The 11,249-nt window shown below is 39.8% G+C and overlaps 1 protein-coding gene across 4 annotated transcripts in view; it reads right to left on the reverse strand.

The window, feature by feature from the left end:
• LOC100749603 (ecdysone receptor) overlaps positions 1 to 11,249 on the reverse strand; it is a 197,944-nt gene that overhangs the window by 81,862 nt on the left and 104,833 nt on the right. For 3 of the 4 annotated variants that reach the window (XM_012389094.3, XM_033322416.1, XM_024369738.2), the window contains one exon: positions 5 to 640. The gene's annotated coding sequence lies outside the window, so the exon portion shown is untranslated. Of the gene's footprint in view, positions 1 to 4; positions 641 to 2,437; positions 2,461 to 11,249 lie in introns of those variants that run through there. The other variant, XM_033322415.1, reaches the window with a different exon arrangement.

Consider the following 11,249-nt stretch of genomic DNA (forward strand, 5'->3'; position numbering starts at 1 on the left):
ACACCCCCCGTGCCAACCACTCCCGACGCCTCATCGTAACGCACCGCTACGTTGCCGCTCACTAAGCTGGCCACCGTGACGGGTCCTCTGCTCACCTCTGTTCACTTGCCTCTCAAAGTCCCCTAGGGAGATTCTAGTAGCTTTTGTAAACCCTTTCTCCCAATTTTCTGATGGTTTTGATGAAATTCGAGGTGGTTTGTCGAGTTTTGACGCTGTTTGAAGAGGTTTGAAGAGGTTTGGCTGGCTTGTTTAAGGGGTTCACGATAACCTGGCGGCTTGAAAGGCAGTGGATTTCGTCGTCAGAGGCTCCCAGGCTCGATTAATTGGGTTCTGACCCCTGGATGCCGATGGGTGCTCTGTGAGTTTGGATTCGTATGGGGATTGGAAGAGAAAGACCCAAGTTTGTCCTACGTTTGGTAGGGTGTGAGCGTGTCTTGGGTCCAAGTCTCTTAATCTAACTGCTATTATGCACGCGATTATGCTCTGGTTACAAAGGACGAGACTCGAATTGGTTGCACCGATTGCTTTCTGGACTCTCGTCGAGGGACTTCCTCTACCGCATCTTGAAGTGCGCCTCGAACCGCGGGCCCAGGTGCATGCTAGTCGAGTCGGATCGTCGTCCGTTGCTGTCTTGAGGTATCTGGAACAGAAGATAACAGCTTGGTCAGTCAAAGTCTTGTTGGATTATGTCTCATTAGATTAATTCAATTTTTATTGCTTTTCTGTCCGAATCGTAGAAACGAAGCAGATACTAGGAACTGTACTTGTCGAAAAATCTGTACTTTTCTAAATGTACAATAGAAGAATCCATAACAATATGTACAATAGGAGAGTTTCTAACTGTGCAAGCTACGGTCGCCACAAAATTATCAAACTGGTCTCTTTCATACTTTTCATAGCCACGGAATCTTACAAGATAATTAACAGTGTACCATAGTAATTCCCGCGCTAAAAACAAGATTAGAAGTGTCAAGGTTCAGTGTACCCAGAATTTGCATTTCAATCGTTACGGCTACCGCATTGTCCATTAACATCATCACTCGGTTTATCGTTAACGGATCTCAATAGATTGTCTGAAGAGGACGCGATACGTGTAATTTTACGCCTCTCAGGATGCTCAATGTGTCGATAAATATAAACTGACTTGGCAAAATCTGAAGCTTGTTCTGTATCAATGGTGGGCTAATGGAAAATTAGTGGAAATCAATGGAACATTGATAGGAAATTAGCGAGCAATTAATAGAAAAATTCGTAACACGATCTATTTCACGCAACACCGCTCTAACATAGAATTTGTCTTAATAAAATTTCTATTCTCAAATCATTCAGCAGCCGTCATTAATTGGTAAAAAAGGGGTGAAACGGATGGAAAAAAGCATAATTGTTTGGAAATTACAGGTTGCAGAAGAAATGTGTATATATACTGTACAAGAGAGTGCACACGACACGTCATTACGTCTAAGAGGAACTTCAGAACAGCTCTGGATCGACGCCACGCAATTTCCTCCTGCGTGGAGAAATCGCGGGTAATGATACGCTTGAACGATCGGACGAGCAGCAATGAAACGGGAGCTGGATATTCTTGGTCCTCTGATCTAAACTCTCAGTCGCCTGAAAAGCGACCACCAGTGCCAATAAAGTTCTTGCAAGCTCGTGACAATCGCGACGGTTCACCGAATTATGCGATCGCAGAGGATATTTGCGACTAGGAAGATGAAACGAAACGTAACAAGAAAGACCAGGGCAGTTTGAAAGATTAGGAGATTGGGAAAATTACGGGGAAAATTGTCAGGAAATTGTGAATAGAATTCTTAATTTAACAAAAATTTATAATAAAGATTTCTAGTTGAAATTAGTAAAAATTACAGAAACCATTGACGAAATAAATTTTCGCTCAACTTAGTTTCGAAATAAATCGATGAATCATCGAGAGAAATTATTTAGCCATACGTCGATTAAAAAATAGCAGGAAATTTGAAAATATTAATGACAAACGTAGCTTTACTTTTTAAACCACTTTTTTAAGATACAGTTTGAAACTTTTAAAATACAAGGACATCGATATGGCAAGTGGTTTAAATGTCTCAAGTGAGAGAATAAGAGGGTCGGGATGCATCTGACAGGGCAAACGGTTGTTCAACGCGGCAGAGTCACGTGGAAATTGAGCAATTGAGAAAGAGGAGGATTACGACAACGCAGAAGTTGCGTCCCGGAGACACGTCGCTTGAAACAATGCAATTGTAAATTGATAGGATGCTCTGTGTCGGTAGTAGGACGCCTTTTTATCAAGTAACGACGAGTGAAAGTCGTTGTTGGTCACGTGGGCAAATCGCTTTTTACAATTCGTCCGTAAAAACAGTTAAAACTGCAATAAATTGCTGTAATCACATTGTGCCAAGCAAAATATTCTATGTAATTCGAAATGAAAGACTATTACCTCTCGCTTATTTATTTTCAAGAAGCTTTCAGCTTGAAAATTCACTGTAACACGCTTTTTTTCAAAAGAAAAAGAGAAGATTCTTGTATGGTATTCGAAAATATCACTATAACGTGTTTAAATCACTTGAAACTATCACGAATCACGAATCTTCACTGTAAAAATAACTTCAAACTACCTGAAACCAATATTTTCAAAATTGCGTTAAAATCACAATTGCAGAAGCTTTTTATCTTGAAATTGAAACAATTATTTCAACAAGTGGCAGAGAAGAGAATTTTATTTTTATTTGTGAGAAATTAATTCCATTCGTTGTACACTTCACTGGAAACAATAACAGCGATGAAACCATAGAACCACGGTGGCGATTTTTAAAAAGCAATTCTTCAATCTGAATCACACTTCACTGAGATCTAACAGCAAGAAAAACTCTATAAAACCACAGTAACAATTAACAAAAGTAGATTTCCCAGCTTCGATAAATCGTACGTACCGCGACAAATGCATTTAGCGATCGCTGCGCCATCTAGGCTATCCCAAACAGCGTCGAAACGAAACTAAAACGCGGCGGGAATCCCCAAACGTGAAAACCAGCGGACAGGAACGTTGGCGAATCGACGTGGAACGAGCGTTTCGAGGAGACGAGTCGTATGGTGCGACGCAGTTGCCCAAACCGTCCCCACCATGGCGATCCATAGGCCTTGAAACGATGACCAATGGCGAGACAAGACAGAACGATTGGGTCTGCGACTTTCTACGCAACTGCGGCCTGGCTGGCCCCAAAAAGACAACTGAGAATTCCGATTGCGACCAGGTCTGCCCTCTCGGCTCCCCTCTAACCTCTTTTGTTTACCTGTCGTTTCCCTACCACGTTTCTCGGTCTCGCAGCTCCATAACGGGCCTGTTAAGTTTACTGGTATTCCACTTGTACATTTGAAATGTGTTATGACACTTTTCAGATCCGAGTTTTTACTTTTGTAGTTGAGATTTCTTAATCTTGGACCAGGAGCTCCGCAAGAATTGCGAGGTATTTTTTAGAAATACAAAATGTTGTAATTATTTTTATGGGAAATCTAGTTTGTTGGTATTCCGATGTATGGATTCTGACGTATTTGGAGTTTGTCGAGGATTTGTATGAACGACAGATCATAGTTGCTGTATCCTAGGCCTGATCTATCGGGCAGTACATCGCTCGTGTCAGTGCAGTCGAGACCGTGTACCCGAAAACAGCGATTTATTAATCACCGTTGTCATCTGGAACACGCACGGCCGACTTCTGACAATAGCAGCCTGGTAGGCCGTGTGTCACCAGCAGAACGACCAAGCTTGCTCTGCACGTCGTTGCGGCACGACTAATCGATTATTAAAGTCGGACATGGCGCATCGGCGATGACACTCGCAGTGATCCTAATATTTGGACGCGGTTCAATTACTAAATCAGCTTCGACGGCGAGATCCTCGCTAATTAACGAGAGTAACATCAGTCATCCGGCCGAAAACTCTACTTTGGTTGAGAATTAATGAAACATTGTTGACAAGTAAAAATTTTAGCATTACCCTAAAAATAAATTAAAAATACAAATTCCAATTCCGCAATTAATAAAAAGAGCACATTTAAAAAAATGATTCAAAGAATGCATCGGATCAACTGCTCGCAGACAAAATAAAAATGGTCTTAAATCCGGTTTGCAAAGTGTGAGAAGACTCCGCGTGTAGTATGCAAATTGGATGGATCTCTGTGAGCAAGTCTGGTGGGGCAGGTTCGGTAAGAGAGCTAGGAAGTTCAGAAAGTGCGACGAAAGTGTACGAAAATCGTACGAGTAGTTGTGCAGCTAGTAAAATATCGATCCAATTACAGTGTACGCCCCTTTACCCCTGTCCCTGGCGCTGAACTCATGGGGATTCTGGGTAGGGGGACAGCCTAACCTTCGACACTAACCCTGACCCACCCCACTATGGTCGCTCGCCAATTCCTACCTTCCTTTCGCGACACTCTCACATTTCTCTATCCCTTCTTTAGAGATCCTACGCTTCCCCATTTGATTTATGGAAATATTCATTTTTTAGGGAAATATTTTTTCAGTTCGATTGGCACTGATGATGAGAACGTTGACTTGCATCAGAACAATTGACGATCTTCCATACACAATAGCATTTTCTAAATGATATTCGTTCAAGCGATATTGCAACCTCATCCTGATCGTAGAATTTCTTTTTCGCTATAAACCAAGTCAGCCCGGTGCGGTATTCAATTTCCAATAATTGCGGCTGAAGAGAGTCCGGTCCCTTTTTCTAGCGGTGCTATTTCATTTTCAACGTAAAAGCTGGTGAGAAACACATCGGCGTCGTCGGTATCGAAACACGTCCGGATATTATTACGGATATTGAATTCATGTCGGAGGCTTGGACGTGCGCGTCGAATCGCAAATTGAATGCGCGGTTGAATCGCGCCTGCACGACGGCAACCGGGAACAGCGTTGCGCCACGCGAAATAGTATATCAACAGGTAGCCCCTCGCGGTTTTTGTCGTATTAATGCTGTTAAATCGAGCAAAATCCTAGCTCCGGTTCAGAAATGTTGACATGAATGGTGGCTTTCCTACGAAGGACAGTAAATCGATGATATAATCAGTTAGGAAGGTGATTGAAGCTAGAAGTGAAGGTGAAGTGGCTCACGAAAACACTTTTCCAAGTGAAGTTTAAGAGAAAATGACAAGAAATTTCGAGACATATTTGAAACTGAGAAGATAAATAAGAAAATTGTAAGACAAAATCGATGTAATATATTAGATACATTCTTTAAATATGTTTCAGAGATTCAGCAAAAAATTTTTACTACAGTAAAATATAGGGTTTAATGAACTCAATTGTATTTTTCATGTTAAGAAGTTTACAGAATCCATTTGATTTCGAAAGAAAAGTGTAATTTTCATTATCTGAATTTATTAAAATAACAAACAGAATGGGATGCAAGCATAACAAGCAGAATAGGATTTAAGATGGAAAAATGAAACTGACACAAGTATAATAATAAAATGGGGATGAATATGAGCAGGGCGAGTGGTCGAATTTTTTCATAAAATTTTAAGTAATTTATGCGTGTGCTCAGAGGAAACAACGTGTGTCTGGATTAATTTGAATTAACCAGCGCCGAGTTTGCATGGAATCGTGAAGCTTGTTTTAATTTAGAACAGAGGTACGTGAGGTCTAATTATACGATTCATTTGGATGGAATTAAAAATCTTGGCTTGCATGAAAGATTTTATTTTAGTCGAAATTATTACGTTTATCGTGCATCAACTGGGGATTCTATAAAATTGAAGAAATTATTCCAAAATTGGTAAAGAAGAAGTAACATTGCTAAGTAGGTCGAGACATTCGTGATCAGACATCCTTAACGCTGAAGTCTCTGACGATCCATCTAGGGTCACAAGCAGGAATTTCATATTCTGTCTCAATGAAACCATTTCACCATTTAACTATTTTTATCGTAAATGCTATTTTTATTTAGAAATAGAACCAGTGATCTTCGATTTTTTCTGGAATTTTCTGGATTTTCTCTGGGACGCGGAGAGTTCAAAGGTAGATTTCGCTTCTGTGGTGAGTAACAGGCACGGATGCGATCCTCCTCTTGCATCCTCTAGTAGCTCGTGGAAGGTTCATGGCTCGTCTGGATGAGGGGGGTTGCAGGGTGGAGGGATTTATTGCTCAGAGGTCGCAGCCGGGATCCGCATCCTAGAGCTGGGCTAGGCATTGACCTAGATGTCCTGTTTGCGTTTCTAGCGTCATTTTCTTTCGTTTTCCTCTCGACCCACCCTGTCTGCACACATTTATTCTCATCCCTTGTACCACTTTTTATAGACTACACCTTTTATACCGATTTTTGTCAATTTTGCAATATAGAATTTTTAATTTAATTATTCGACAATTTTAAGATTTAATATTGGGATTACAGGAGTCTAAATGACCAATTTTTAATTTTTTATACATTATTGTTCTTTTTTTCGTATTTTTCCATGTGTATTTGTTCATACGTTAGAGGAGCGAAGGTTCCGTATGTGACTCTAATTCGATGGGCAGGGACTGTAGAGCTAAGGACGTCTGACCAAAGCGTCTGAATCTACATCTTCTCTCACGTTTGTAGAATGGACGTTAAAACTCATTTGCATTAAAATCACTCCACCTAATATTCCATTTCAATAACCAAAACCCATAGACAAAACTCCAACCAATCACAGAACCATCCATGGATCAATACGAAGATCGGGAATCTTAGAGTATCATCAAAAGTATGAAAACCTTGCCTGTATACGAGGAATATCCTCCAGCGATTGCTTGCACGTTTCAACGTCATGAAAAGAGAGAGGAAGAAAGGTTGATGGAAGAGAGCCAGCTCAGGGCCAGAATCTGCAGTCGAGCGAGAAGTTAGGAAGAGGCACACAGGACTGCAGGGATACAGTCACCGAACGAGGATGGAGAAAGCGGAGAGAGGACATCTAGGTCAATGCCTGTCCTCGCTCCAGGGTTCGTATCCCGGCTACAACATCCGATCAACACCACCCTGCAACCCTCCTTGCGTCGAGACTCTCTCTCCCAACCACCGCGCCTCCCAGCGGCGTGTGGCGTATCTCGAAAAGACGCCATAGTTGGATCTCTATAGGGTGAGGCGGAAATTGTGCTGAGACTAAAAGGACCCGGAGATTCTTTCTGCGAGATGAAACTCTTTGACGAACTTTTAGATTGGGGTAAATGTACAGGTCTACAGTGACGATTTATATTATATGGATTTTTAGATGATAAAAAGTATAGCTGTTATTGGGGAATGTAAGGAGGAGGAATGTAACAAGATCGTTTGATATATGAAAAATATGAGGTTAGAAAATATCACTTAGAAAATTAATTGAAATTTTCATAAGAACTGCCTGCAGACTTCTAAATATTCCTGGAGATATTATGCGGACTTGAAAATATCCCCAGAAACTTCATATGGACTTTGAAACCTTTTTAGGGATTTTCCACCAACTTCAAAATCTTCTTAGAGGCTTCTTGTTAGGCACTTCAATTTCTCATACAAAATCTATTAAAAAGTTTCTATAATTCTAAATCCACCTATTAAAATTTCAAATAAAACTGAAATTCTCAAAAAGGAATTTCGTAAAAATCCGCTCGATTCTGTTATTAAAAAGCAATATCGGAAATCGAAAATTAACCACACATTCGCACTAGAATCAAAGATTTGAATTAACCCCCTTTATAATCACCCTGCGAGTTTCGCCCCACCCAGTATACGCGTCTGCCTAGGCTTCCTCCTCTCGTTGGCCCGTGTCTCACTCTCTCCTGGTAACTAGGCCATCAGATCGATCCTGCAGCGGCACCAACACCGCTGCAAGCATTGCCACCACCACGGCAGCACGTCGTCTCAAGTTTCTCCGAGTTGGTCTGGGTTAGGTCTGGGTTAGATCCTCTTCGAGGCCACTCCAGACTTCGGATTCTGGCCGCAGAGGGCCGAGAAAAGATTTTACCGCCTAGTAGAACGTGTTCCTTTGGTCACGTGCATCTTGCATAAAGTTAGAACTCGCGATTCTGCTGAACCAACTTCTCAGTTTCTAGGCTTTGTACGTTGGTAGCACTCATTAACACCTCGATGGGTCGAATGGAAGTGGGAGTCGAGGAAAATGGATGGTACTTGAGAAAATCGTCCGACTCAATGGTTCGTGTAGCTTTGATGAAATTTTTGAATTTCAGGCCAAGTCCTTGCCTCGATATTCAACTTTATAGATATAGTAAAAGATTATGAAATCGCAATGAATCGTCGACTGTGATTAAATTTTAGATATAAGCATCCCAAACAATACGATTTTTATCGTGAGAACCTTCTAATGTTCCTAGACTTTTTCCCTATAGATCTAGTAACTTTACAGTAATAATCGTTACATGGAAATGTGAAAGCGAATCCTAACGTGAAAAATATGACGAGTCCATTTAATTGGAACAGCCAATACGAAACACAGCGAAGAACAGTGGCCGATCTGACCTGGATGCAAGATTCATCGGCGATCGTGCTCGCAGCCAGGCCAGTTAATTTTTCCATTGCATCCAGCAAAGAAACCGATGATCCTGACTATCGTTGACCCCGATGCCAACATCGAGGCCGCGATTATCGCGTCGAGCCACAGATATCAGGCCTTTTCGTTCACGTTACGACAGCCATTACGTAATCGTTACACCGGCTAGACGTTTGAATGGAGCTTCTGTTTAGTTTTGAGTCATCAGCTGCGTGATTTAAACCCTGTTCAGTTAATTAGGCGCCAGGTTGGAGCAATTCACTTCCGTTCGATTAAATATGGAACAATTTATAGGAATTTTGCCAACCTAACCTAAAATTGTAGACTTGCACTTAATATGTTTTTAAACGAATCTTTAAACGATGATGACATTTAAAAATAGCCGAATTTTAATTGGAGAATAAAAGTGTTTTGCATTTAGAATGATCTTTGATTAAAATATACAAAATTTCTATAAGATTATTGCAAGTTATTGCAAGTCTGTAACGCACTGTACGCGTCATAGTTACAGCGTCCATTTTTAATTGCAAAAAAAAAAAAAAAAATGAAAAAGAATTAGAGAAAAGAAAAGGTCTTGTAAAATGTAAAATTGATATTGCTTTACTTGCAAGGGATTATTAATTATGACAGTATGCGATAATTAGCAGTATTTTTAGAAACTTTCTTTTCCATAATTCTTCTTATTAATATTAAATTATCCTGGGAACAATTAGTGTCCTTATTCTAATCTGCGATAGATATAAGTAGAGCCTAACTGCTATTTTCCTATCTGCTGCTGATATCAAGAAACGAGGCATGCTGTTCCAAGATGCACTTTCGAACGGTCGATAAGGATCGACATTGATCCAAATGAGCGGCCTGATGTTTGCACAATCCAGGCTAAACGTGTTCGCTGTCTGCTGACCCGCAAGTAGGTCGCGACAGCCTCCATCTGAAAGTTCATGGTCCATCGCAAGAAGAAAACACTGTGGTTAACCTCTTGTTATTACTCTAACCCTTTATACTATCAATACAATGCACCAAAAATTGTCCAGAAAATATTTTTTCTATATTGACGTGTGCTTCATAGCCGACAGATTATTGGTGGATTGATATCTTTAAAAAGTGAGTGGTTATCGGATGGATAATTGATATATTACTAATTAATAAATTGATATTTAGAAAATTGGCAATAACTGGGTTATTGTTAGCAAAATTAATATCTGGGAATTTAGTAGGTGAAAAATTCACAAGTGATAGCTTAATTGGTGGACATTGCCTGCGCTAAAAATTCTCAAATTCTACTAATTATCTAATTTGTTTCAAAATGCTAATGAAAATAAATGTGGCTGGTATTAGAAGAGAAGAAAAATTGCAATATTTGGTAACGTATTCTTTGAAAACCATAAGTTGTTATGTCAAGAGATGAGATGCAATGGAACGACATTCTCAAACATCCATCAACTTTAACGAACCAAAGAAGAATTCGTTCCCTCGCATCGGCCAATTAGAATAATCACTAAAAACGAATGCACATGTTAACCAGAGAAAATATCGGCGCGAGAACGGCGAACTAGCTGGGAATGCGGCGAAAAATTTCAATTGAATGGAAAATATGTTTTTAGAGAGGCCTGTTTTCCATTCGGAATCAAGTCCAACGCTCTTCTTCCTTAATTAACGTTCGAATTGAAATCGGGAACGAGGTGAACGTGGGAGAACAGGAATTATAGAAAATTCTCTTCTTAAACTTGTACATTATCCGATTTTTCATCTTTATTAATTATAGTAATAACTAGAATTTCTTTAAGCTAATTGTCCGTGAATTAACGTTATTATGAACGGGATTTGATTTTTATTCTAGATAAAGAATGACTTTCTATGGCAAAAGTGTTTACCGAAGAAGATTATCAGAATTGACTAGGTTCCTCAATATGGCATTTCATATAAAAGTCATTATCGGTTTATTGAATTGTCGGAAAAACTTGGTCTTGGTTACATAATTTGAGAATCACTTGGAGTAGAAATATTTAAATTAAAAAATTGCAATAGAAAACCCCGTAGAAAATATTTTTAAAGGAAACCACAATTTAGGATCACGCTTAACAAAGATCCAAATTTGGTGACGTAGTTTTTGCAAAACGCCCGAAGCAATTTCAATCAAATTTTGACTAAACGTTCCACTCATAATGTTCAATAAATTGCACATACAGTTTATTACTGGCTTTCCTAAAAAAGAAATTAAATAAAAGATAAATAAAAGATAGTTCTGCAGCTAGTGAATGGTAGTCGTTCTCAAAAAGTTGGACGAACAAAGTAAAATGAGCGAAGATCGTGATTTCGTGGCAAGGGAGTTGCAGAAAGGGAGGGAAAGACTTTAAGCAGAAACTGCTGAGCCACGTTCCTGCGGTACATTGGCTAGAAGACTCGCAACATGCTCTGCTGACTCGGAATCTTTACTTTGTCTCTGGGCGAATCTCTTGAGCAAAGTCAGCCTGTAACACGGTTTCTCTTCAACGCCAGAGAGCTTCGATCGATGCTCCGTGAATGGAACCTGGCGAATGTTCCCGGTAAACTGCGTGCAATCCCTAACTTCCCTATTTTCATCCCTCACGATCACTTTTTTCATATAACGATTCCAAGAAAGGGCCATTGAAAGTAAAAATTGCAAAAAAGAATCTTAATTAACTTATTTCGTTTGTAACTGTTTTTTGGTCGATTTTTGTGACTGAATTTTTTTTTTTTTTTTTTTTTTGGGGAGGTTTTGAAAGG

Source organism: Bombus impatiens, unplaced genomic scaffold (assembly GCF_000188095.3).
Source record: "Bombus impatiens unplaced genomic scaffold, BIMP_2.2 scf_0637, whole genome shotgun sequence".
Classification (NCBI taxonomy): Eukaryota; Metazoa; Arthropoda; class Insecta; order Hymenoptera; family Apidae; genus Bombus; species Bombus impatiens.